Source organism: Desmodus rotundus, chromosome 13 (genome assembly GCF_022682495.2).
Source record: "Desmodus rotundus isolate HL8 chromosome 13, HLdesRot8A.1, whole genome shotgun sequence".
In the NCBI taxonomy this organism is placed as follows: Eukaryota; Metazoa; Chordata; class Mammalia; order Chiroptera; family Phyllostomidae; genus Desmodus; species Desmodus rotundus.
Genome location: NC_071399.1, coordinates 73,014,633 through 73,041,811, shown reverse-complemented (window position 1 = coordinate 73,041,811; position 27,179 = coordinate 73,014,633). Strand labels below are relative to the sequence as shown.

Genomic DNA, 27,179 nt, shown 5'->3' with positions numbered 1-27,179 from the left:
TATTTTACTTGCTTCCCAAATTTATATCTAGTTCCAATGCCAGTGATTGAAGTGACACATTTTATGATTTTAAAATTCCCATCTACATTCAGATATATTTCTGTGCTGTCAAATTGTGCATTGATTTATCTTTCTATTCCCTTTGACATCTCCAATGCTGTTTTAATGCATCTTTACATGCATTTCAGGGCAAGTCTCTCTAATGCTTTCCCCCTTTTCATGTTTTTTAAAAAATTCATATATGTATTTTCAGATAGACTTAAAATTTATAAAAATAATTTGATGTTTATTACTTGTATATTATTACCAATTAATGCTCTAGGGAAAAAAAGTTCTATATCACATTGTTCAATAGGATAGTCACTGGCCACGTGTGACAAGTGAGTGCTTGAAATACAGCTAGTGCAAACAAGGAACTGAATTTTTAATTTAATTAGCATTTAAATAGCCACGTGGGTTTGTGGCTACTGTACTGGACAGTGCAGCTCCCAAAGCCAGAAATAGATGGGGAATATACCCTAGATGCCCAGCAGGGGGCCTGTATATTTTCTGTATTGTATTGTCTCCAATTTGGCGATGTCATGGTATGTAGGTGAAGTTCTCAACACAGGCTTCTCTTTAGCCTGTCTTCCTGTCTAGGAACTTGGTGTGACTGCAACCAGCCTTCTTCCTGAAGCTACTCACCTACTGGGTGGGTAGGTGTCTTATCACTGAGATAAGAAAGAGGGTTGGTTGAGTTTGTCATATTGGGGTACCTGTGAGCATCATGAGAAATTGAGAAGGCGCAATTCAAGAGGGACTTGTGGAGGCTTCAGTGTGAAGGATATGGAAGGATTCTGAGCTGAAATGATGGTGTGGGTTGGTCTAGTTTGAGGGCAAGGGAATGAAGGTATTGACAAGTGTATTCACCTGATCCCAGGAGGAAAGGACAGGAAGGAACTTGTCAGCAGGAATGAAATACAGGACAGCAGAGTCAGAGCTGAAGAGAAGGTATCAGCGAAAGGGTTGCAGATTCTTCACTAACCTAGTGTCACCTTGGTTATCACAGATATTTGCTGTTTGTTAATGCTTCAGGTGATTTTGTTTTGTTAAAAGTAAATATCACAATGGTAAGTAAAAAATACCTCCTCATATATCTAGCAGGCAATTAGTCCCATACAATAGTTCACACACATTAAAGTATTTGCTGGTCAAATCCATTGGTGAAATGCTAATTTACGCCCGACTGGAGATTCAGGATGACCACGAGCATACAGGTTTTGAGACTTCCTGCTGCAGTTGACAAACCAGATTATCACAGTATTTCTCAAACTTCTCTTACCACGAAAGTTTATTTTTAGTGTGTGCAGCAGTATTAACATTCCTTACAGGTTTGTCCGACCTGCGGCCGCATGTGGCCCAATGCAAAATGATTAAATTTATTTAAAACCTTTTTTTTGCTCATCAGTTTTAGTTAGTGTGTATTTACTGTGTGGCCCAGAGATGCCAAAAAGTTGGGCACGGCTGCCTAGAATGATGGTTACAAAGAACACACAGGGCTGACTTCAGTTTGTCGTCTCACAGCTGCGTGAGGGTTGCAGAGTAAATAACTGACCTAAGATGGAATCACTTCAGGTTTCCTGTATGGACCTACCCCCAGTTCCATTACAAAAATAACAAAAGATTAATTACTATGTAAGATTTTTCATGTTTTTTACATTTATATAGTACTCTTTTCTTCATGCTTCCTCCTCCTCCATCTCATTTAACTATAATCATACTATATATCCCCCCCAGTAAATACAGTAAAAACTCTTCTTATAGCATTTTGAAAATCTTCGTAAAAATTCTGTTGCATAATATTTCCTCATTTGTGTTTGTTATAAGTAACCATTCCTCTTGTGGACCTTTGTTCAAATGCATTGTTGTATAACATGCTGTGATAAATATCTTTACAATGAGGCTTTTCTGCATTTTGAGTTATCTCCTCACTAATTTTTAAATATACCTTTTAATAAGAATTCTCAGGACAATTTATCATTTTATCTAAAGATTTCAGTAATGTGATTTCAGTAAAACTGCACTAGCTTTTTTACTAGAAATTATTATGATTAAAAAATACTGTGATCGGGACTTGATGAATAAAATAGTGTGCATGTTATGCTCCATCAGTTTCCCTGCTTTTTGTTACTTCTCCATCGCTCACCTCACGCAGCCCACAAACCAACTTTTACCCCACTTAAATCTTTCTCTTTATCCTACCACTCCCTTTCGCACCGTTTACTCCTCACCAAAAACCTTGAAAAAAATAGCCCAGGCTCACTTTCTCACCTTCCACTACGTATGAACCTCCGCAGTCTAGTGGCTGATGCTATGGCCTGACACACTTGCCACATTGTACTATAGTTCATTTTATCCTCTGCTAGACTCTGTGCACCTTAGAAGCAGGAAGGACCATCTTGGCCGCCACAGCATCTGGCACGGAATGTGTACTCAAGAAAATGAAAATTCTTTTTTTTTTTTTTTTTTTTTTAAATATATTTATTGATTATGCTATTACAGTTGTCCCATTTCCCACCCCCACTCCACTCCATCCTGCCCACCCTCCTCCCTCCCACATTCCCCCCCTATAGTTCATGTCCATAGGTCATACTTATAAGTTCTTTGGCTTCTACATTTCCTACACTATTTTTACCTTCCCCCTGTCTATTTTCCACCTATCATCTATGCTACTTATTCTCTGTACCTTTCCCCCTCTCTCCCCCGCCCACTCCCTTAATGACAACCCTCATGTTCTAGTTGTTTGCCTAGTTTGCTCTCATTTTTGTTTTATGTGTGGCCGTTAATAACTGTGAGTTTGCTGTCATTTTTACTGTTCCAATTTTTGATCTTCTTTTTCTTAGGTAACTCCCTTTAACATTTCATATAATAAGGGCTTGGTGATGATGAGCTTCTTTAACTTGACCTTATCTGAGAAGCACTTTATCTTCCCTTCCATTCTAAGTGATAGCTTTGCTGGATACAGTAATCTTGGATGTAGGTCCTTGCATTTAATCTTGGGTAATGTAATTATGATGTGCCTTGGCGTGTTCCTCCTTGGGTCCAGCTTCTTTGGGACTCTCTGAGCTTCCTGGACTTCCCGGAAGTCTATTTCCTTTGCCAGATTAGGGAAGTTCTCCTTCATTATTTGTTCAAATAAGTTTTCAGTTTTTTGTTCTTCCTCTTCTCCTTCTGGCACCCCTATAATTCGGATGTGGGAACGTTTCAAGGCGTCCGGGAGGTTCCTAAGCCTCTCCTCATTTTTCCAAGTTCTTGTTTCTTCATTCTTTTCTGGTTGGATGCTTGTTTCTTCCTTCTGGTCCACACCATTGATTTGAGTCCCAGTTTCCTTCTCATCACTATTGGTTCCCTGTACATTTTCCTTTGTTTCTCTTAGCATAGGCTTCATTTTTTCATCTGTTTTTCGAATAGATTCAACCAAGTCTGTGAGCATATTGATAACCAGTGCTTTGAACTGTGCATCCGATAGGTTGGCTATCTCTTCCTCGCTTAGTTGTATTTTTTCTGGAGCTTTGAAGTGTTCTGTCATTTGGGCCATTTTTTTTTGTTTGTTTGTCTTGGCGCTTCTGTTACTTTAAGGGGCGGAGCCTTAGGTGTTCACCGGGGCGGGGTAATGCTGGTCGCTGAGCTGTGACGCTGTACGAGGGGGAGGGGCCGAGTGGGAGCAATGGCGCCCGCCACACTCTCCTCCGGCTTTCACTCTTTCACTCCGCTACCCACAATCAAACTGGGCCACTCTGGTGCTGGTTCCCGAGTAAGTGGGCCTGTGCACACTCTAGGCCCCTGTGGGTCTCTCCAACAACCTCTCCTGTGAGGCTGGGAATCTCTCCTGCTGCCACCCCAACCCCCCCGAGCGTTTTCAATCAGGTTTGAGGCTTTATTTCCCTGAGCTGGAGCCCTGGGTTACGCAGTCTGCTTCGCTCCCAGCCGTTTGTCCGGTTTATCTGTGGGCGAATGTGGTGCCGCGGGGTGCTACCCACTGCTCTGCCTGCCCCACTCTCCGCCACTCTGAGTCCGCCCCTCTGGGTTTATCTGTGCAAATGTGGGGCCGCAGGGTCTGCTAGTGCTCAGACTGCCTGCGCCATTTGTCCCACACTCCGCCAGTCTTAGTCCCGCCACAGCCACGCGAGTCCTCTCCACCCCGGTGCCCGTCTCCGCCCCTCCTACCAGTCTGGATGAATGGTTATTTTCTATTTTCTTGGTGTTGGTCCCCCTTGCTGTTCGATTCTCTGTCAATTCTGGTTGTGCGAGGAGGCGCAGTGTGTCTACCTACGCCGCCATCTTGGTTCTCCCCAATGAAAATTCTTATTCAACATTGTATGATGCAGCCTCAGCCGTTTTTCACTTAGGCTTACATACAATGAGTCTGTGTGTCTTTGGTTTTAAGAGTAACTCAAACCCAATCTACCTTTTTCTAGGAGATAGTCTGTATTGGATTTCCTTTCTCTTACTATGCACTAAAATTGTTTGTCCTTACTTACCTAGTTGTCTGTCACATATCTTTGTTTAAATCCTGAATCTTTATCAAGTTGATACAAAGTTTTATATTGTGAAGGTTCTCAGTCCAAGGTAATTTGTGTTACAGATGCAGGCAAATGGCACATTTTTATTACGATAACATTCCCCATAATAGAGCTTGGGCCCAGTGTAATTCAGGGAGTCAGCTGGAACATCAGAGCCACTCACATAAAATGTTTGTGTCATGTTATGCCATCTCTAAAAAGAGGATTCTGCCAATCACTTGACAATTGTATGGTCAGAACACACTGTACCTGGTACTAATACCAAGGGAAAGAAGGAAGGAATCACTTACGTGGAGAAATTTGTCTAACTGAACTCAGCAACACATATAAGCCCAACATCAGAAACAGGTTCATACAAGTATGGGCGGAGTCCACTATCAAAGAAATGCTGAAGCTACTATAGCATCTGGAGTGTGATGTAGTTGATCTGGAAAGACTGTGGAAAAGGTGGATTTTAGGTCATAGTAAGAGGTTTTTATCTTAAGTCAAGAGAATAAGGGACTCGCTTTGAAGAGGAGGATAAAGGATTCAGGGTAGAGAGAGTGGCATGTTTGAAGGGTCAGCGATAAAAGTGAGCAAAGTGGTAGACAGTTTTGGTGCTGCCATTTAACAGATGTAAACAGTGGTTCTCAATCATTTCTCAGCTGGCAAAAGGTGCTGACGATGAGTAAACACTGTGAGGCAGGAAGCTGTTTTTATTTAACAAAAGAATTTTTAGCCTCGGCATACAATTGCGGATGAGAGACTGAAAAGGCAAAGGAAGAAATGTAAGAATATGACACGGTGCATGGCCGTGAAGAAGAATAAAGATGCTGATAAGTTACAAACTGCTATCTAGTCAGTGTGCTCATGAGACACTGGGCTGGGGCCCACCAAAACCTATGTCTCTGAAAACAAGAAAGGTAGATGGGGCACTCAAGTACAGGTGTGCTTTAGAGAGCCAAAGGTACCATCCTGTAAATCAGAGAAAAAGGGAAATAGATTATTTTGACTTTTGGGAACCATTATTTTAAAAGTAATATCAAACAAAGTGGACAGCTGAATTATTTGAGAGAATAAGAATGGAAGTGGGAAAACCCCGAGCATCTTGCATAATATTAACAGTGATTAGACACTCCTTCCTTCTTAGGACAGTTAGCAAAAGAGCTCCTCGAATTAATGGTTGTCTTAAAAGTTTGAGTGCAAAGGGAGATGGGGCTTCAGAGCATTTGATGAGTTACATGAAAGTGGAAGAGACTGCTGCAGTTCCCAAAGTGTGGTCCTCGGACCAGCAGCCTCATCTTCACCAGGAGGCGTGTGAGACGAATCTGTTGTCTGGCCCCTCCCAGACCTACCAACTCAGAACCTCGGCTGGTGAGGCCCAGCAATCTGTGTTTTAACCAGGCTCTGGGTGATTGTGAGGTATGCTAAGTTTGAGAAATACTGATTTAGGAGAGAGTGTGTGTTCATTCCTCTTTCAGCACATCACTAACTATCCAAGGTGGTAAAGCACAGGAAGTTTCCAGGATGTTAATGTCAGCAACTCTGCAAAGAAAGCAGGTTCATAAAGGTGATTGGGAGGAAATTCTGGGAGGAGGAGAATGAGAGAATGTGTCTGCTATGAAAATGCCTTCTTTTAGCCTTAACAGTGAGGAAAACATTAAGTTATATCAATTATGGAGTTTACATTTATATGGTAACTGTTGCCTCCTTAAGGCTTTCCTAAGATTAAAAGATAACAATGGTTTTAGGTACTAAACTTCTGCACAGCGAAACAAACCGCCAGCAAAACAAGAAGGCAACCAACCAAATGGAAAAAGATATTTGCAAACAACAGCATGGCAAGAGGTTAATATCCAAAATATTTAAAGAACTCAACACCAAAAAAAATTCCAGTTAAAAATGGACAGAGGACCTGAACAGACACTTCTCCTAAGACGACATACAAATGGTCAACAGATACATGAAAAGATGCTCAACTTCACTAGCTCTTAGGGAAATGCAAGTTAAAATTGCAATGAGACACCACCTCACACCTGTTAGTGTGGCTATTATCAACCAGCAGGTCATAACAAGTGTAGGAGAGGTTGGGGAGAAAAAGGAACCCCCAGCCATTAGGAAAGAGGACATCCTGCCATGTGCAACATGGGTGGGCCTTGAGAGTATCATGTAAGTGAAATAAGTCAGAAAAAGCAAAGAACCATGTGATTTTACTTCTATGTGAGATAAAACTGAAGCTCATGAGCACAGACAACAGTATATTGGTTACCATAGGGAAGGGGGCCAAACATATGGTGCTAGAAGATGATTTGATTTTAGATAGTGGGCACACAATGCAGTATACAGATGATGTATCATAAAAATATACCCTTAAAACCTATATAAATCTTATTAACTAATGTCCCCCCAATAAATTTAATGTGAAGCATTTGGATCTGGAGATTTAATTGAGTATCATTCAGGATCCGCCTTTTCTAAAATGTTTAAGAACCATTAGTTCCTGAGCCATGAAACCAATATTTTCAGAGATAATCGTGGCTGACATATTTAAAAATCTGAAGGGAGAGAATCAATTAGAGCACATTTTAACAGATTAAAAAATATGTTCACATTCTTGTTTGTGTTGTCCAAAATAAATCAAGTTTGAGAAGTAAATAACTCCCTGGGGGTTGATAAGCACTCCGAAGTACCTAATTTTAATCCAATTTTTAGAATTTGTTGAAAGATAATATAAAAACTAAAACACAAAAGCGAAGCATGGAGCTTGAAGAATTAGTACAGAAGTGCTAACACCACTGGTTAGTCTTGCCTGCTTTTAAAAATGTATATAAACCCATCCTGTGCAGCATATTCTTTTTCTACTTTCTTTTGTTCATCGTTACGTTCATGAGATTCGCACGTGTTGTTGACTATAGTGGTAGTTCATGGCTGTGTAGCATTATTTGCATACCTTGAAAGACAAACTACATTATTAAAGTTGGGAAATAAGTGTAAAAAAAGCTCCCTATTTATAGTCAAATACAGGTATATTAATCATTTTCATACGTATAACCTGAGGGTGATTTCTTCAAAGTTGACCACTAAGCTCAGAATGTGAGAACTGGTCGTTTGGGGCATGATCCCAGGAACCACCTACAGGAGAGTGTGGAAAACAGGTGAAGAAGGGAAGGAAGTCAACACTGGGTGATTAATGAGCTTGCCACTGCTTTTGGTAACTGGGGCTCAATTCTACTGGAGACCTCTGGCAGGTGGTGTAGAAATCACTGAGAATTGTCCCACCCAAGGGGCAAGGAAGGTGAGATAGTTATCTCCACATTCTCCGTTAGTCGGAGGCTGCTCTCCTTGTTGAAAACTTCCTGGCAACTCAAGTCGACTATATACAGAGGCCTAAAATGTTATCACAGTTGAGGAAACTGGTCAGGTACAGAGCTGCAGGCACTGTCATTGCTAGCAGAGCCTGTGACTGGAAAATCTGAGTGCTGAGATTATAAGTAGGACCCTGACAGGTACAAACAGAATCTCAACCAAAAGGCATCTCTAAGTAAAACACATCAATATATTGCTATATCCAAATGCACAAAGGAACATAAGTGTTTGAACAATCATCTATATGTCTTGAGAAACGTGCTATTTCTAGTAGACACACATAAATGTCCTTGGGGTTCCCAACTGGGTCTTTGTCTGGATTGTGTGGCAAAATGGTAGCCATGACGTAAGTGTCACGGACTCCTATGAGTAGGGCCTATACAATTATAGCTGTGGCTCTTTATTCCAAATTTCTGATTTACTTTGATAAATAGCCATTTACATGAACCTATAAGATGCATCGAATTAAAATCAATCAGTAAGGTTACATGAAGAAATGGAATTGTGAAGGCCAAAATATTCCATTAATTTGCATCTCTTAAACTTGGTCTGACAAAGAACTGGATTAAAACTGGCCTTTGAATTTTGATGACGGACTGTTGCTGTGTTTTTATGAGTTAAATTTAGAAGGAGCAAGTCACTTGTTATATGGAGAATTTGGAAACCCTTTTAGTTTGCAAAAGGAAGTTGTATTAAGATGTATAAAATTCTTTATGTATTTCAATTTCCTCTTTACTACCCTGAAAGCATAGACTATGCCCATGAACATTGCATATTCATGATTATCCATAAAGGATATAGTTCAGAATTTACTTTTAAATTATTGCTCCTAGTTAACATATTCGCCCAGCTCCCACTTTATTCATCGGAACTACTCAGAGATGAAAACGGTTCTAAGAAGCTAGGTAACTTCCTTAGCTCATTTAAAAAATTGCAGGCTTTTTTCAGGTAGTCTACTTTATTTTTAGATAGGTATAATAAAATAAAGTTGTCTTCTGTGGAATAGAAATTCACGCTCTTGTAGTTCTTGCTCTCCTCTGTCTTCACATATGGGTCAGCCAGAACATTTCTATTCACTCCTTCCTGGACAACACGCACAGACACACGACTCTCCCATGCCTCCTTTCCCATTAAATTACCAGTTTTTAGGCTGATCCTTGAATTGTTCATAGGAGCAGTGCAGGACCTTTTTCTCCCTGCTTTCTGGGGGGGTTCAAATTTAGATTTGTTGATGTTTTGGTTGTATATTATCTAGAACTGAAACCAGTGCTCTAGGTGTGCTCCTGGTAGGGAATATGGTAGAACTCTTTAGTTTATTCTCATATTTTGGAAGCTTTTTGTCTTGATATGGAAAAGTTTGAATTATGAAATCTTTGGTTACAGACAAATTGCTATAAAGAATTTCACATTTTCTATATGCATTGGGAAGTATGAGATGTTTTAAGGGGGGAATTGTAAAATCAGTTTCAGGCTTTATAAAAGTAACTTTGGTAGCAGTAAAGTGAATGTATTATAAAGGAAAATAATTTGAATGAATTCATCCTGTTTCTATATCATATGTAGGTCTGATCAATATGCAATCAATATCTACATCTCAAACATATTACAATACATGCTCTCAGCAGGCAAGGGAGGAAGACACAGTCCTGCAGAGTCAAACATGCTCTCCCTTGCAAGTCACACCTTCTTCAGTATGATCATCAGCACTCACATCTCCATCTGGTGCATCTTTATCTTGTGCACAGGGCTAATGATAATGATGATTGGATCATGTTTGTCATTCATGATGTACAGACTCTTCTAATAAATGTTCTTCATAAATGTTAACCTACTTAATCTTCTTTCTAACTCATTGTGGTAGAATGCTCAACATCCCACAGCTGGTAAATGGCAGAGCTACTGCAGCTCAGAGTTCTGGCTTCAGAGTACATGCTCTGAACCTCTCCACTACACTATCTCAGAAGAACCAGGACCATGTAGTATGAACATCACCTAATGTGACCACATAGAAGGTGACCTCTACTTCATGAGCTGTCTCATAGATGTTTGTATCACTTACAGGCAACCAAAGTCTATGGGAGTAAGGCCTGGAAGAGAAGAACTGTAAGTCTAGGTAGTTGTTCTGCCGCTTTGAGAATATATTTCAGTTGAGAAATATATCAAATAGGTAAAGAAAGTCCCACCAAAATTACGTTATAAATAAGTTTTAAATTCATTTTCTCTTTTTAGCAAACCACTCAGTTGTTTGTTCTTACAGCCAGCATATATTATTAATAATTACTCTGGCCAAGATGTAGGCATAGGTAGATATACTTGGCTTCCTCACACAACCAAAAGAAGGACAACAAATTAAACAGAAAAATAGCCGTAACTGCCAGAAAATTGAACTCTATTGAAGTGTGACAACCAAGGAAGTAAAGAAGAAACATTCATCCAGACCAGTAGGAGAGGGGAGACTGGCAGCCAGGCAGAGAGGACGTGTGGCAAGGTGGCAGCTGGAGGACTGCCACCTGCCCACACATTTGTGTGCAGATACACTGAGAGGAACAACTGGGGAACAAGACAGACCGCACAGCCCAGGGTTCCATCACAAGGAAAAAGAAAGCTTCAAAACCTCTGGCTATAAAAACCTGTGGGGGCTGCAGAAGTGGGAGAATCTCCCAGCCTCATGGGAGAGTTCATTGGGAGAGACAGGCAGGGTCCTAGAACATACACAAACCCTCCCACCCAGGAATCAGCACCAGAGGGGCCAAATTTGCTTGTGGGTAGAGGGGAAAGTGACTGAAAGCCAGCAGAGAGCCGAGCAAATGGCACTGTTCCTTCTCTGACCCCCCCCCCCCCTGACAGCACCATGATGCAACAATGTGGGTTGCCCCACCCTGGCAAATACCTAAGGCTCTGCCCCTTACTACATAACAAGGTTGCTGAGACAAAGAAATTTGGCCAAAATGAAAGAACAGATCAAAACTCCAAAAATAGAATTGATGAAGAGAGAGCCAACCTATCAGATGCACACAGAAATGATTGAGTATGTTTGCAAAATAGAGAAAAAAGTGAAGGCTATGCAAAGTTAAATAAAGAAAAATGTACAGGGAACCAACAATGACAGGAAGGAAATCAGGACTCAAATCAACAATTTGCAGCAAAAGGAAGAAATAAAAATTCAACTGGAGAAGAATGAAGACACAAGAATTCAAAAAAATGAAGAGGGGCTTAGGAACCTCTGGGACAACTTTAAATGGTCCAACATCCAAATCATAGGGTTGCCAGAAGGTGAACAGAAGAGCAAGAAGTTGAAATCTTATTTAAAAGCATAATGAAGGAAAACTTCCCCAATCTGGCAAAGGAAATAGACTTCCAGGAAGTCCAGGAAGCTCAGAGTCCCAAAGAAGCTGGACCCAAGGAGGAACACACCAAGGCACATCATAATTACATTCCCCAAGATTAAACAGAAGGAGAGAATCTTAGACGCAGCAAGAGAAAAGGACAGTTACCTACAAAGGACTTCCCATAAGACTGTCAGCCGATTTCTCCAAAGAGACCTTACAGGCAAGAAGGGGCTGGAAAGAACTATTCAATGTCATGAAAGGCAAGGACCTACATCCAAGATTACTGTATCCAGCAAAGCTATCATTTAGAATGGAAGGGAAGATAAAGTGCTTCTCAGATAAGGTCAAGTTAAAAGAGTTCATCATCACCAAGCCCTTATTATATGAAATGTTAAAGGGACTTACCTAAGAAAAAGAAGAAGAAGATCAAAACCATGAACAGTAAAATGACAACAAACTCACAACTATCAACTGAACCTAAAACTAAAACAAACTAATCAAACAACTAGAACAAGAACAGAATTATAGAAATGGAGATCACATGGAGGGTTATCAGTGGGGAGGGGTAGAGGGGAGAATGGGGGAAAAGGTAAAGGGAATTAGAAGCATAGATGGTACAAAATAGACAGTGGCAGGTTAAGAAATAGTACAGGAAATGGAGAAGCCAAAGAACTTATATGTACGACCCATGGACATGAACTAAGTGGTGGGGGAACAGTGTAGGGAGGGGGAGTACAGGGCAAAGGGGAATAAAAGGGAGAAAAAAATGGGACAACTGTAATAGCATAATCAATAAAATATACTTAAGAAAAAAGAAACTCTTAAAACCTAATTTATATTGGATTTAATATAATCACTAATTCATAACTGGAGAGTGTTTTAAAATTGAAAATATCCATATTCTGCTTAATGTTTAGTTTTACCACTTGTCTCAAAACCTTTCCATTTATAGATGATTCTTGTTATCCCAGTAGATATAGTCTATAAAGTCACCACAACACTGAGTTAGTGAACTCTGAACCACTGCTCCCAGGGGAAGCCCAGAATCAGGTTCCTGTGAGCTCTTGGGCACATTGTTTTTCTCCACCAGTTAAAACAAACCCTTCTGTTAAAGACACCTTGTTTAATATGTACTATTGAATCATTAACATTGAACTCACAGCCAGTAGCACTAAACTCATGCCTGAATGAAGCTTATCTAATATACATGTGTTTTTCCAGCTGATACATCATAGCCTTCTTGGTTTTAGGAGCACTAGACAGTACTTAAGCACTGTGTTTGCAAATCATCTTCAACAACAAAATCACCCACAAAAAATAGAACAAAAATACAAAAAACCTTGCACTAAATAGACTGAGAAAAGGACACTTTTTTAAAGTCTGAGAGCTGAAACAAGGCGAAAGTTCACCTTATTCAACCTCAAATTGTTCATGACTCTGCACATGTCCACAAATGGCAGTATGATTTGGGTTTTAAATAAATTTTAGCTAGTAGGCAAATTAAAAAATACGGAGTCCATGAATAATGAGGATCAACTGTATGTATGTGCTTTTGCATTTGATTAAGTCCCAAGAATTGCTAATTCTGTGAAGGTATGAACTGAGGATGGGCTTGAAGATGACATTGATAAGTAAAAGAATTCAGAAATATCTAGTATTTTGCTCAAGGGGATTATTTCTCCAAGTATCACAGTGTTTTTTAGATCATCTTTTAAAAATGAGATTCAGGATTATTGCTTTAAATAATTAAGAATCCTTTTGCAGAGGAAGGTTAATGAATGGGATTAACTTAGCTGGAAGTCTGTCTCTTGGGAACTTTGAGGATTACAGATATTATAGTTAGATAAACCTTTATAAAATAGTTTTTAATATCATCATAGAAAGAACCATTGTAAAAGCAAAATTTGCCAAAGTGCTGGAGACCAAAGATAAATGTGAAAAGTCAGCAGAGAAAAAAAGACATGCTAGCCTAAATTGTAGCCATAATAAACTTCATGACCAGCTTTGCAACAGACTATATGGAAACCAGAAGACAACGGATTATCATCTTTAAAGAGCGGAAAGGACAGAACTGCCAGCCTGGAATCATGTACATTGTGGAAATAACCCTAAAAATTGAAGGCCAAAGCTGTTTAAGACAAGGAAAATATTAGTTTGACACCAGTACATCTGCAGAACAAAAATATCAGAAGTTCAGGCTGAAGTTATTCTTCACAGAAATTGCAGGAAAGATAAAGCAATAACATACGATGGAAAGATACATGTGTGGGTAAAGATGATACAATACTGATTATTTAAACAAGAATAATTTTATCTTGTAGGGTTAATAATATATGAGGTCTGTCCAGAAAGTATCCAGTCATGCACTATGAAAAATAGAGACCTTTATTGACGAAGATACAACATAGAAGGAACATGTGCATAGGACAATAATGATGCTTCAGTCACCTCCAAAGCTATGACCTTCTTGAGGAAATCTGGTTGGTTCATTGGTAGAGGTTTGATGGAAGTCATTAGCAACTGCAGGACAATGTTCCTTCTGCTCTGTGGCAGAAAATGCAGAACGAATTTTGCTGACACATTTCATGCCGAGATCTGCGTCAAAACCTCAGACACAGTAGTTTGGGAATCCCCAGATCAGCTTCTAGTTCTCGCACTGTCATCACCCATCTTTGCTGATTGCAGCTGGTACTCGTTCAACATTCTCAGGTGTTCTGCTTATTTCAGGCCTTCCAGAACGTGGATGACTTTCAACAGATTATCCATCCTCTTTGAAGCATTTGTGCCACACTTTTGTTTGTGCTGCACTCATTGCCATCGTCCCTGAAAGCCTTCTGAATTATCCAAATAGTTTCCATGGAGGAATGTTCAAGCTTAACACAAAATTTGATGCAGATTCGTTGGTCTACTTGCTCAGTCATTTTGAATGCAGTGGCCACACAGTACACATGCTCACTCAATGGCCCCTACCACCCCCACTGACTAGTAAGTACAGTGAAGTCCTCATTGTTCACACATGTGCATTCCAGTCCACTCTCCTTGGCTGCCAGGTTATATCGATGTTACACAAACAGTTCTTGTTATTAATAATGGCTGGACTTTTTCTGAACCGACCTTTTGTATGTTAGAAGTAAGATATATGAAAACAATAAAGAAAAGGGGCAGAAGCATATAAATGAAATTAAAAGCTTGTAAGTTCTTTACACTGAGAAGTAGTAAAAATGTAATAAGGGAAGGGTGTGTACTGTAAGCTCTAGGTTACCCACTAAATAATAATACAAGAATATTTAAGAGAAGTAGAGGAGAATAACCAAAGTACTTGATTCATCAAAAAGAAAAAAAGAAAGGAAGAATAAAGGAACAAATAAGTATGGAAAAAGTAGAAGATATATTTTAAGGTTCTAGGTATAATACAACTATTTTAAAAATTATATTAAATAAAATAGCTAAGAAATCTAATTGAAAGCTAAGATTAATTATTCAAGTTGAATAATAATTAAAAACTCAAAACCCAAATGTATGTTCTTTATAAGAAATACACTGAAATCAGTTAACAAAAAATAGGTTGAAAGTAAAGGATAGAAAAAACTGATTCAAACATTAACCCATAAAGGCTAATATATCTTTATTAATATAAGATAGAATATACTTTGAAGATTTTATTATTAATATAAGATAGAATACATTTGAAGATTTCATAATCCTTAATGTCAACTCCACCAGAAGATACAAATACCTAGTAACAAAATTCAAAATATATAAACCAAAGGTTAACAGAATTGGAAGGATTATACATACATTTACAACTAGAGATGTAGATTAAATATACCTCTTCTGTCAGTTGTGGACAGAAGAGTCAGACAGAAAAACATCATTAGTGATGCAGAAGATTTGTATGTTATAACTAAGAAATTTGACCAAATTGGAATATATGGAATATAAGTCATTCACATTCATTTCAGACGTCAATGGAGCATTTACAAGAGTAGACCTTATACAGGACCGTATAATTTAAGACACAACACTTTCCAAAGGACTGAATTAATACAGAGCATGTAGTCTAACTATAGGGTGCTTAAAAATTGATAATGAGTAAAAGAAGAAACAGAATGGAAATTAGAAGTAATGCCTGATCATGAACATAACTATTCATAGCAAAACTCCTTCAGGCGGGAGTGTTAAAAGTTGGGGCACTAGATGCTGAGTTCAAACGCTATGTTCTTCAAAGACAAGGTGAGGGTGAGGAGAGCCCGCCTGACTGGGTGTTGCTGTGCCAGGTGAGGTTTATGGCAGGAATGTCACCTACCCGTTTCAGTGCGTGTTTCCTATTTTATATGGAACATGTTCGGTATTTAATGATTAAATATGACATGGGCTGCTTTTTTTGTAAATTCCTTAAATAAAATTGTAAAGGATCTTTTTTATATTCTTTGTTTTCTGAGTTTCCATTTTTAAAAATCATGAAGGGATGTTTAATCTTATCAAATGCTTTCCCTCCATTTAGGAGACTGATCATAGGGGCATTCTCTTTTATTCTGTTAGTATGATGAAATGAATGGGTTCTTCTTGATTTTTGAATGTTAAATCAACATTGCATTACTGGGATAAATGGTAGTGGTCATTATGGATTACAACTGTATATATGGCTGGATTCAAATTGCTAGTATTTTTATGTGTCTATATTTATGAGGGACAATGGTCTATAATATTTTTTATAATGCCTTTTTTTTTTCAGATTTTGTTATTAGGGTTATTCTGACCTCATGAAACAAGTTAAACAATTTTCTTCCCCTCTAATTCTTGAAGAAGTTTTCATAAAATCAGTGCTATTCCATAAATGTTGTATTTTACCAGTGAAATTATATAGGCCTGAAAGTTTTTTTAAAGAGTAAATTTCATTTTTCAAAATATGGGGCTATTCAAATTTTGTTTCACCTTTGTCAATTTACTTAAAATGACTTGTTCAAAGAATTTGTCATTTCATCTAAATTATTGAATTTTTTAGCCTAAAGTTTTTATAGTAACCTATTTTTAATTGTTTTAGAATCTGTGATAATTCTTCTTTCACTCCTGATATTGGTGATTTGTATTCTGTCTTTTTGGTGTGTAGTCAGCTTAAGTATGGATTTAAAAAAAATTAATTTTGTTGATTTTTTCACAGAACCAGCTTTGAGATTTGTTAACTTTATCATCTGTGTATTTTCTATTTTATTGATTTCTGCTCTTATCTTGATTATTTCCTTTCTTTTTACTGTGCTGTTCTTTTTCAGGTAGAAGTATAGGTCATAGATTTTTTTTTTTTACCTTTCTTACCCTCTAATATAAACAGTTAGAGCTACATATTTTCTTAGATATATAAATATTGATATATTTTCATAATTATTCTGTTCAAAATTTTTATGACTCCCATTGTATTTTATTTTTTAATCCACAGATTTATTAGTGTATTGTTTAATTTCCAAATTGGTTATATATGTCCATTTTTACTATTAATTTTAATTTAATTATTTTGTGATGAGAACATATGATTTCAATTCTCTTACATTGAAAGCCGCTTCATGACCTCACAAATGGTATAGCTTGGTTAGTGTACTCTTAAAATTATTTATCTTCTGAAGTTGTTAGGAGTAGAGCAGTATAAATATTAGTTAGGTCAAGGTGTTAATGATGGTGTTCAAGTTTTCTATAGCTTACTAAATTTCATCTGGTTATTTTATTAGCTTTTGGTAGAGAGGCATTAAAATTGCAAGGTATGATTTTGGTCTGGCCTATTTCTCCCTATAATTCTGTCCATTTTTGCTTTATGTACTTTAAAGCTCTGTTATTAGGTATATATTCATGTATGGTTATTTCTCTTTTTAAATTAATCCTTGTTTAAATTATTTTCTTTATGTCTTAAACTCGACTGTATTTAATATAATCACCTTAGCTTTTTTATTCTTTATTCTTAACTGTTTGTGGCAGGAAGAATCCGAAAAAGCTCCCCAAAGAATTACTGCCTAGTCTCCAGGACTGTGAATATAATGAAATATTATTCCCATGAATGTTGGAGAAGTGAGATTATTGGAGTCGGCCTGATCTAATCATTAGCTGATTGATGCAGATAGCTTTCTTTGGCTTCTCGGAAGTCAGAGAGATTTGAAGCATGGCAGAAACTTAACATAACAAAAAAAAGATTCTCCATTGAGATGGAGGGAATCATATGGAAGGGTCTGAGAGGCCTCATATTGCTGAAAGTGACCTTAGTCCTGTAATTGCCAGAAACTGAATTCCAGGAACTACCTAAGTGAGCTAGGTGACAGATTGCCCCCAGCGCCTCCAGATAAGAGCCTAGCCTGGAGGGCACCTTGATTTTGGCCTTGTGAGACTCTGGGCCAAGAATCCAGTGGAGTCTGACTTAAAGAGACTGAGATATTAAATGTGTTTTAAGCTGTTAAAATTATGGTAATTGGTTTAAAAAATCAAACTCTAGACTGAAACATCTTTCTTCCATTCATTTTTATATGGTTTTTCTGGTCCATCTTTTTCATTTTCCTCAGCGACTCTATGCATAGATTTTATACTCTTTAAATCTGTTTACTTTTAAATCTATTTTTCAGATGGGATCATTTCTATATCTTTATTGTCAATTTACTGACATTTTCCTCTGATTTCAAATCTGTTGATAAGCCTATCTAGTGAAATTTTTAAAGTTTATATATTATGTTTTCAGTTGTAGAATGTTCATTTGATTTTTTTATAGTTCTTATTTCTCTCTTGAGCATATTTTCATCATTAAGCATACTTACAAGAGCTGCTTTAAAATCATTATCTTCCAAATATAACCTTGAGATTATCTTACCCTTTGTTTCTGTTGACTGTCTTTTCTCTTGAGAATGGGTCACATTTTCTCGGTTGTTTGTATGTTGAGTACTTTTGGGTTGCACACTGGACATTGAGAATGTTCTGTAGTGGACACTCTGGATTCTGTACAGCCTCCAAAGAGTGTTGACTTGTTGCTTTGTTTTTATGAGACATTAAACTTGTTTAGACTCAAACTAAAGTATTGTCTTGGACACCTGTTCAACTATCAGTTCTTTGTCTTTAGCTGGGCTTGAGTCTGCTCTATAAATAAATGCATGGTTAACGGTTTGGCCAGCTTTCTAGACACAGCAAGAATTTGAGACTCCCTCTCTCTGAATCTACCTTTGCAGGAATTTCTCTTTATTTTCCAGTAACTCTGCAATTCTGTGTTCCGAGTCTCTGGCCAGAGAGATTATAGGCTAGGCTTTTTATTGGAATTTTGACCACCACACGTTTCCAAATTTGGCCTGCCCTCTGGCTTTCGGCTGGAAGAAAAAAAAAGTGAAATCCCACTTGGCATTCTCTCCTTCTAAATGTCAGCTTCCCTCTAAAATCTGCTTTTGTTCTCTCTCTTGTACTTTTAATTACTCGTATTTAATTTTAATTACTCGTATTTAATTTTATTTTATTTTGTCCAGAGTTTCAAATTGGTATCTGTGACAGTGTCAGTCCTGCAGAAATTTACTTGATAATTATAAAAAATGGAATCTTGGAATCTTTTTTATATTTGTTTTTAAAATAACAAATCTATTTTAAAAAAATAACAACTCCAGGCCCAGATATTTTCACTGGTGAATTTTTAAAAATATTTAAAGAAGAAATAATATCAGTTACAAAAAATTTTAAAAATAGAAGAAGTACTAATAATTTCAGGTGTCCAGTGTGACACTGGAATAAAAGTCAGATAAAGATACTGTAAGAACAGAAAATTACTGAACAGTTTCTTTCACAAGCATTGACACACACACATAATCCTAAAAACACATTAATAATTGAGTTTCAGTGATATAGTCATAGCAAATCATACCAAAAATGTAGTCGATTTAACTATTACATATCAATCAGTGTAATTTTTCACATTAGCACAAATAATTTTTTAAAAACCCATGATATTCTCAAAATATGAGAATTATATTTAATTTAATATTTATAATTAAAAGATGCTTATCAATGGAGGAATGGAAAGGACCATTGCAGATCAGATATAGTGTATCTACATAAACCAACGCTTAATGGTAAAATGTCGATTACTTCTCCTGAGTTCAGGAAACACAAGGAAAGCTACGGTGACTAGTTCTGTGCCACACTGCACCGGTGGCCCCAGCCAGTACAATGAGCCATTACAGAATAATACATTTATAAATATTGGGAAGGATAAGTGACACTCTCATGATTGGTGGATGACATTGTTACATAAAAAATAATAAATTCAATTAATGGACAAATTAGTAGAACTATTAAGTGAATTTAGCAAGATTGCTGGGTACAGCATCAATATATAAAAAATCAGTTTTATTTCTATTAGCTAGCATCAACTCATTAGAGGTTACAATTCAAAAAAGCAAAAATCTTTTAGTGTCTAGTAATACATCTAATAAAAATACCAAGAATTTTTAGTTTTTGTAGTAATTCTAAGCAAGGAGGTGTAAGGCCTCTATATTACAAACAATATTGCCAAGAGGAATTAAAGACCCGATTAAAAGGAAGAACTTGCCCTCTTTCATGGAGAGCAATGCTATTAAGATATGAAGTCTCCCCAAATTGACTGTAGGCTCAGTAACATCCCATGAGAAATCTCAGCACTCTTTGTGTGTGTATAATGTCGACAATCTAATTCTAAAACACACAGGCACAAAGACTTAGAACAGCCACGGCAAAGTTGAAGAAGAATGAAGATAGAGAACTTACACTAACAGATATGAAGATCTGTTTGTTATAAAAGCCACAAACTGAAAGTAGTGTCAGCCTAGACAGACTCCCACGTCTATGGTCACCTGACTTGTAACACAGCAGCCACCACAAGGTGTGGGACCAAAGCAGTGTGGGAGGGTGGTCTTTCAATCAATGGTGCTGCATCGATTGGGTAACCATATGGGGAAAGCCTACCATTGACTCCTATTTCACACGATATGCAAATATTCATGTGAGATGTACTGAGGACCCAAATATGTAAGATAAAACAGTAACGCTTCTAGCAGAAGATATAGAAGAATATCTTTTTGCACTTGGGATAGAAATAAATTTCCTAACCTTTACATCAAAATATCCTAGTCACAAAGGAATATATTGATACATTGGACTTCATTAAAATTAAACACTTGGGTTAATAAGAACACGACTGGAAGGGAATGACCACGCAAATCACACAGTGGAAGATGTCAGCAACATGTAACGTTAGGTATGCATACCTAACTAGGCAAAGGTAGGTTTGCAGTTGTGAGTGCACAAAACAGTGTGTTCTTGTATTATTATTTATTAATTAGTGTATTATTTTCCATGTGAACAACTGTAAACCTAATTTTGCCCCCCCCCCTGGTATACGTATGTATTTTCAAATGTCTTTTCCCAGTTAGCTAACTGGGAAGACATAGTTAGATAGCTATCTACCTATGTCTTCTATCACCTCATACAAATCAATAATAGAAAGTGACGGGAAGTAAAAGACTTAAACAGTGACTTCTCCAAAGAGGATATGCAAATGAAGCTCAACATCATAAGTTCAAAAAATTTAAATTATACCTACAATGTAAGGCTACTGTATACCAACCTGCATGAGTAAAATGAGGAGAATTAGCGATGCAATAGATTGGCAGCCATACAGGCCTGGAGGAAGTGCAACCTGTTAAAACCACTTTGGAAACCTGTCTCATTAAAGCTACACACACCCGCTCCCTCTAACCCTCAGCACCAGGCCTGAGCATATCCCCAACAGAAGTTGAGAGTTAATATCCGTCAAACAACAGGTACAAGAATAGGAGTTATTTCTCATAGTCCCCAAATAAGAACTCAACTGTCCATCAACATTAGAGTGGATAAATAAATTTTGATGTGTTCATATAATGAAAAGCCTCACAACAATAATGAGAACACAATAACCTGATAAATCTCACAGATGTACTATGGAGAAAAAACAGCCAGACACAAAACAAATACGTATTATACTATTCAATTTGTAGGAAGTTTAATTCCAGGCAAAATTGCGGTCTAGTGATGGCAGCTGGTATAGTGGTTACCTTTGGGGTAGGGGAAGTATTGGCCAGAAATATCATCCTATATCTTCTAGCTTACGGTTATATGAATGTGTAAATATTTGCTAAACTTTGTATTTAAAATGTGTACTTTTCAATATCGATTAAAAAAACTTGCTTAGTTAAGAATGAGCACAAATAAACTACAATCACTACGTTCCACTCTAGTGCTTTCGGGTGCAAATTAAGGTCATTTAAAAAAGGATCAAACAATAATTTCCCCCCACACAAAGATCTGCAAAGGCGTGAGCTTTATTCTTGATGTTTTCTCAGCAAGCAATTCCTGGGGACGTGTGACGAATGATTACGTGTTTTTAACCTGTCTGCCGGCTGCGTGGCTACCTATACCTGCCTCCTGTTTGATCGAGAGGAACAGGAAGGCACCACATGTTGCCTTTGGGGTGGTTTATAACTTGCTTCTGTAAACTCAGTGCTGTCCTAACCTCCCAGGCGAACAAATCTACCTGGAAGTGCCCTCAAAGCACAAGTGAGGTGTCCCCAAAAGGTCCAGCTCATACCCCCTTCGTGGTCAGTACAACATGTTCTGCAGGGTAACTCAGTTCTAGCTAATTCCCAGTGGCGGTACAGCCTTCTCCCTCTCCCCGGGGGAGTCTGGTGAAAGACCAAAGGGTACCCCAGTCCTCAGCATCTGTGCTCAATTTTCTCTGAGTACAGAGTGAGCTTTTCCCTTTCACTTGTGTTTCCAAAGGGTTCGTACTGAGGACTCTCCCGAAACAGAGGGAACAACTCCAATCCACAAATATTTGTTCTTCACCTAACAATATATAAATCAACAAGGAAGAAGGGAAGGTAGGAAGGAAAGAAGAAAGGAAAGAACGATAGAAATAAAAGAAAGGAAGTTCCTCTTCACTGGGTTCCCACCTCAAATTTTTCTTCAATTCTGATTTCACAGATTAGATAAACATTCTGTGGAAAACATTTTTTCTTCATATTCAAGAAACAATTATAGATTTCAAAATACTCTAACAACTCAGAGCCTAGCACTGTCCCTATTTTAAACCAAAGCAGCAAAATCATGGGAAGCCAAGAAATTAGTCATAAATCCTAGGACGTAGTAGACAACATCACAACAGTGTTGATTTGTGCACCAGAATGTGTGACCTACATATAGGGAACATAAAAGGTAACAGTATTTCAGCCCTGGCTGGTGTGGTTCAGTATATTCAGCGTCAGCCTGTGAACCAAGGAGTCGCTGGTTCAATACCTATCTGGTCACGGCACATGCCTGGGTTGTAGGGCTGGTCCCTGATTGGCAGTGTGCGAAGGGGACTGATTGATGTGCCTCGATGTATCTCTTCCTCCTTCTCCCTCCCTCCTTTCCCCTCTTTCTAAAATAAATAAAATCTCCTTAACTAAAAAAAAAAAAGGTAACAGTATTTCTAAAATCACAACCATAAGAAGGAGGTCTGAGACTCAGTGGTTTCAGCTTGCCCAGTGGAGGAGCAAAATGGCAGAATTTCAAGTGACTGGCCAGCCCGGTCAAGGTACTGTTGGTGTGAGCTCATGGCGTTGGGCACACAGTGCACATGGCACGTTGTGTCTCCCGAGGCAGAAGGCCTCATACTGGGCAGGGGGCCGGCAGGCCCTCACCAGGTGGGATGCTGATGTCAGTTAAGATGGCTCCGTGAGCCTTGACTGCAGCATGTGCCCAGGTGCTGTGGCTTAAAATAAAGTAGCAAGTGTTGAAATGTGTCTCTAAATACATAGGTTTTTATTAAAGAAAAATATTTTTATTTTAAAAACACCATTTCTTAGTTAAAATGTGGCCCCTGGGGTCCTAATGCCTGGGTTCCCATCTCAGCTCCATCACCCTGTGACCTGGAGCAAGTTATTAGTCCCCCGTGCACCTCAGTTTTGCGTGTGTAGGACTGCGTGATTATAAACATCAGCGCAACAGCTGAGCCTGTAACAGGCTTTGTCTCATGTTCACTTCTATTATTAGTGTGTGAGACTAAACATGGGAAGAAATTCATGGCCTCCTTCAAGTGCTATGAATATTTGGACCTTATTTACTTATTTTATTTGAGGAGGGTATGATTCAAGTGTTTGGTCTCCCTGAAGGTTTGAGACAGAACCAATTTACCTTGTTAGCCCACATGCACAATCATACATGTACGAATGTATATGTAGGTGCAGGTCTGTGCACCTGAGTGATGGTGTATATATGCGTGAGTACACATGGGTATTTGAGTGTACAAGTATGTGAGTGTCTGCATGTACTGATGGGTATTTCCTGAGGCTGCTGTAAATTACCACAAACTTGGCTTAAAAACCAAAAATTTGTTCTCTCACAGTTAAGAGGCCAGAGGTCCAAAATCGGCATGACTGGGCTGAACTCAAGGTGCAGGCCACGCCGCGCTGCCTCTGGAGGTTCTAGGGGAGAATCTGACTCTTGTCCCTTCCAGCCTCTGGTGGCTGCTGGCATCCCTTGACTGTGGTCACTCCGATCTCTGCCTGTCCTCACCTACAGCTTCTCCTCTGTTGTGTGCATGTGTGCGAAGAGTGTGTGTACCTATATGTGCGGGCATGTGGACACACACGCATATATGCATGGTGTGTGCACGCACATACAAAAGGTATGCATGTGTGTGGTTATATGCATGTATGTGTGAATATGACGGGTATGCATATACTGAATATATGTGTACACATATATACATATACCCAATGTGTGGGGGGGTATTTTTATGGAAAGTAGGCTATATAACTAACCTTTGAGCAAAATATTTTATTAAAGTTCTGAAATATGAATCAGTTGGAAGTCTGTACTAATGAATCTGTGCTCTTAACAGATGGTGAAATAAACACAATGTTTCTACCTTCCCAGAAATCTTCTTAAGCTTAAAATTGTCATTTGTGAGAAAAGAGCAACCTTGTTTAAATGCTAGCAAACAAGCAAGCACATACCCTCTTACCTCTGTCTGAACCTCAGAAGAGGGCCCAAGTGGGAATTCCGCTTGATGAAAAATGCATTAGGGATGGTACCGATGGCATGGAGGGTCTATTACTCATTTTAATCTCAGCCACCAGGTAAACAGGCACTGGTCCGTGCACCCTGGCTCAAAAGAAGGCTTAATGAAAGCCAGGTAGTGGTCCTGAAGGAGGGGTTTTAAAGTTTCTTTTCTTCTGCACTTTATTTATTGATTTTTTTTTTAGAGAGAAGAAGGGAAGGCGGGGGGGAGAAACATTGATTTGCTGTTCCACTTACTTATGCATTCACTGGTTGATTCTTGTATGTGCCCTGACCAGGATCGAACCCACGGCCTTGGTGTATCAGGACGACACTAATGAACTGTGCTATCCGGCCAGGGCCTCTTCTGCATTTTAAAACCTGTTTGTGAAGATCACATTTGGGTCTTACGAGGACTAGACAGTGCTACAGTTTGCTGTTTGGTATAAAGGGGCTAGGGAGAATAGAGCCACGGTGGGTTCACCGCACTAGTGCAGCTTCTTCAGTGCTTAATGTGTATTATATACCTAAAATATTATGTGTATTCTACATTGCTATATACCTATGTGTGCTTTTAGTGGTTATGTTAAATATCTGTGTATGCTGTAAAAATAAAGAAAGCGCTCGTTCGATTGTGAGTGGGACACTATGCTAGCTACAAGTATGGCATCCGTGTTAAACCATTTATGATTTCCAGTGAGAAGATTCAGTAAGATAAACGTAGGCAGGGTGAGTGCGACAAAATCTTAGTTCTATAGGGCTCCTGCAACAAAATACCATAGACTGGATGGGCTTATTAATGATACAACTTTATCATAGTTCTGGAGACTAGAAGTCCAAGACCAGGGCGCCCGCAGATTGGGTGTCTGCTGAGAGCTCACTTCCTGTTTCATAGGCAGCTAACTTTTGGCTGCGTCTTCCCATGGAAAAGAGATGAGGGAACTCTCAGGCCTCTTCTCTAAGGGCACTAATCCCATTCATTAGGGCTCTGCCCTTGTGACCTAATCACCCCCGGAGGCCCCAAGTCCATACACCATTGCCTTGGAGATTAGGTTTCACTATATTGAGTTCTGAGGGGCACACACATTCCATCTCTAGCACGTGCACACAAGGCAATTCAGAAGAGGGAGAGGACCTATGGTAAGGGGGGCTAAGATGCATTCGTGTAGCAGGTATCAACAAGGCCTTGATACATGACTGAGAAGTCAGTTGATTGAGCTGACTATTGGGAAGATGAGAACAAGTTGGAGGAAACATAGTGTAAAGACAGGAAAATGTAGGGCATACGTAATAACAGAGTCCCATCTTTCTGGAGCATAGGGTCCCTCTTTATAGAGGGTTTCTCGGCTTCAGTAGTACTGAGTTTTGGTTTTTTGTGTTTTTTTTTTTAGTTTGGATCATATAATTCTTCGTGATGCAGGGGGCTGTCCTGTACATTGCTGGGTACGTAGCAGCACCCCTGACCTCTAACTCACCAGGGACCAGTAGCACCCTGCCTTCTACCCCCAAATTCTGCCCATGTTGCAACAAACACAGGTATGTCCAGGCATTACCAAGTGTCTCTATGGGGCAGTGTGGCCCCAAGTGGAGAATCATTGTCCTAGGAACTTCCCACTCTAAGGACCAAGTAGCATCAGCATCACCTGGGAACCTGCTAAGAATGCAGAACCTCAGACGCCATCTCAGACCCACTGACAGTCTGCATTTCAACAATCTCCCAGCGTGATTCATACACACGTTAAAGTCTGAGAACTACTACTTCTCTGAGAAACAGAAGCATTAAATGGTGAGATCGGCTAGAGGTGAGCATGGACGATCGCAGAAAGGCATAAACATCTTGCTATGATATTAGATTTAACTTGGTAGTCAATGAGGCTATACCGAATGTTTTCTTTTTAGAAGATTTGTTTTAGATATAAAATACACTGGCAGTCTGATTATGCCTACTTAATATTCTTCTCACCTTTTTTACTATTCTATCTAAGTTTTGGGGGAATGATGAATGACAACTTAAAAAACTGTATTTTTCAGTATCCCTTGTAGGTGAGGGAGCTATGAGGCTGTATTTCAAGCAGACATTATTTGGGGGGTTTATAGGAAAACTTCTGAAGGAGAATGATTCAAATGGCATGTCCTTTTTTTCTTAGATCTTTCTCCATCGTTCCTGGGAATGAGGAAAATAGTTCAAATTTGAGCAGCCATCTTGTAGTCTAAGAAGAGGCACTCCCTCCGGATGGTGGAGCACAAAGCCAGAAGAAACGTGAGCCAAAGAGAAAAATATGGCCCATATTGTTTAACACACTTTTTCAGAGGTCTATTACCCATCCCTGAATTCAGTTCCTAACTGATGAAGATTGCTATTGATATGGTGGATGAATTGGGCGAAATGAGATCCACACAGATCTCTTGAAATAGTCTGGGTGGGACTGGGAGAAGGTAAATGAAAATGAAGAATTTAGGCTCTGATTTTTTTTGGAGGTATGATTATTTTTGTCACTGGAAAATGGTGGTGTCATTTATGAACGTTTGAAAGGCAGGACAAGGAGTTGGGACTGTGATAATGCTATGAGTTTGACTTTGGACATTTCTAACTTGAGGATTAATAAGACAGATGTGTTTATCCATCGGGCACTAGCTCAGGAGAGAAGTTGTCTGTGAAAATACAAGGATATTGAATGGAGATGACTGTACTTGAACAAAAATAAATAAATACACACAAACAAACAAACATAAGGATGCTGGTAAGTGGAAGCTGAGCAGGAGTGGGACTGGCAGGATGGAGGAGGGAGGAGGAGGAGGGGCAGTCTTGGGTATGCTGCTGAACTGAAGAGAAGCATGAAGGAGAAAGGCAGGACAGCAGTTGTTAAGGGATTTCTGCTAA

The 27,179-nt window shown here is 38.8% G+C and overlaps 1 long non-coding RNA gene across 1 annotated transcript in view; it reads left to right on the top strand.

Moving 5' to 3' along the window:
- LOC128779849 (uncharacterized) overlaps positions 1 to 26,784 on the top strand; it is a 123,252-nt gene extending 96,468 nt beyond the window's left edge. Inside the window, exons 2-3 of the long non-coding RNA XR_008425929.1 lie at positions 25,690 to 25,741; positions 26,446 to 26,784. This is a non-coding gene — a long non-coding RNA (uncharacterized lncRNA). The remainder of the gene's footprint in view (positions 1 to 25,689; positions 25,742 to 26,445) is intronic.
- The last annotated feature ends 395 nt before the right edge of the window (positions 26,785 to 27,179 follow it).